A 1773-nucleotide genomic window follows, 5' to 3' on the forward strand; every position below is an offset into this window, starting at 1 on the left:
CAGGAATGCAAGTTGTCTTCTAGCAGCTGCATTTGCTTTAGCTGGAGGAAGAGGCAACATCATGCACGCAGCCCAGGCGCTGCTCTAGTCAGGGTGTTTCTTAGGACTGAGGAGGAGATCCAGAGAGATCACAGTGGATATACTTGTTTGCCACACAATCTTTTTGTGGTCCTTGGATGGGTACCTGGAGACCTTTCTAGCTTTACTGTTTTCTGTTTTTTATAAATAATACTGTCTTACAGCCTGCTACCTCCGCTCAACACTAATGTTTCCTGGCTGTCTTTTCTCTGTCTGAGCTTCTCTCAGGGCACATGCCTTTGAATATCAGAAAATCAGATAATCTGAGCTGCTATTATAGTTTGAGAGCCATGCATAACTCTTCAAATACCATGATTTACCATGATACTGACTTTGTTTCTTTAAAGAATCATTACACTTTTATTTGAGCTGGTACGGATACAGGGTAAATATCAACTACCCCTCATTAACCGTTTTCTTCCTTACCTTGGAAGGAAAACCTAATTTTGTAAGACAATCATAAAATTATTTGGGTTGGAAGCAACCTCTAAAGAACATCTAGTCCAATCCCCTCTGCCACGGAAGGGACATCTTTCACTAGATCAGATTGGTCAAAGCCCTGTCCAACCTGACCTTGAACACTTTCAGTGATGGGGCATCCACACCTTATGTGGGCAACCTGTTCCGGTGTCATCACCCTCATAATAAAAAAATTCATGAAAGTTTATTTCATGTTTATTTTGCTGTGTCTCTTTTAGGATCAAATGACCTCTCTACCTTTCTTTGTTTCCTGGTTCAAAACAGTTGGTCTGGCTGGGCGTCCACACAAGAGCCCAAGCCCTGTTTTTCTCTTCAGCCAGCAGCAAGCGTTCTCTTAAGCTACGTTCAATGATGTTTCCTATCCTACAGGCTACTTAGAAGTTCCCATCTTTATTGCACAATTTTGGATTAACTGCATATCTTTTTCATACCAACTGAGCTGGACTTTTGTGCTTTGGACATGAGTTTCTGCCCCTCAGGCCAGGACCTTGGTGGGAGGTCAAGCCCCTTCACTCTTTTGGGCTTGTAGGCAAAACCACCTGATTTTGTATGAAAAGATTTGAAGAAAACCAAATACTTTTTTCAATCTTGTTCAAATTTCTTCTCCACTTTGGCTGGAAATAAAAAATGTTTCAGTGACATAAGATATAAGTGCAAAGAAATTTGGTTTTTGTTTTCCTTCTCAAAGGTCAGAAGAAAACATTTTCATTTCATTATGAAAATGAAACTTTGAGAATCTTTTAAAAATATAAGCATTTTCCTTATGAAATACTGAGCACTTTCAAATTTATTTTGCTGGAATACTGTGACTTGTAAAGGGCAAAGAAGCAATGGGAGATATTGTGCCTTCGACCTACAAGACAAAAGGGGTTTGGGGCCCAGGAAGAATTAATTGGTGCCTGAATAAGGGCTAAGGACTGTGTTGTGATTAGATCTTCAACTGCCCTGAAAGAAGCAGTTTCTCCAATTTAGCCACATGAATACATTTTACTACCTATGAACTCTGCCAGCCAGAGGAGCTGCAGCCTGGAGGGAAATGGAAGGTGCGGCTGTAGAGGGAGAAGAAACTGCTGGGTGGAAATCTGCAGTGGTGTGTTTGCTGGAGACAGACTGATGGCTCAGAAATGCACTCCAAGTAATTTTAACGGACTGTGTCAATGATGAAAGTGTGAAGCAAGTCAAGAAAAACAAAGGTTGAGATAATGCAGGATGTGC

This window comes from Charadrius vociferus, unplaced genomic scaffold, assembly GCF_000708025.1.
Source record: "Charadrius vociferus isolate BGI_N301 unplaced genomic scaffold, ASM70802v2 scaffold183, whole genome shotgun sequence".
NCBI lineage: Eukaryota > Metazoa > Chordata > Aves > Charadriiformes > Charadriidae > Charadrius > Charadrius vociferus.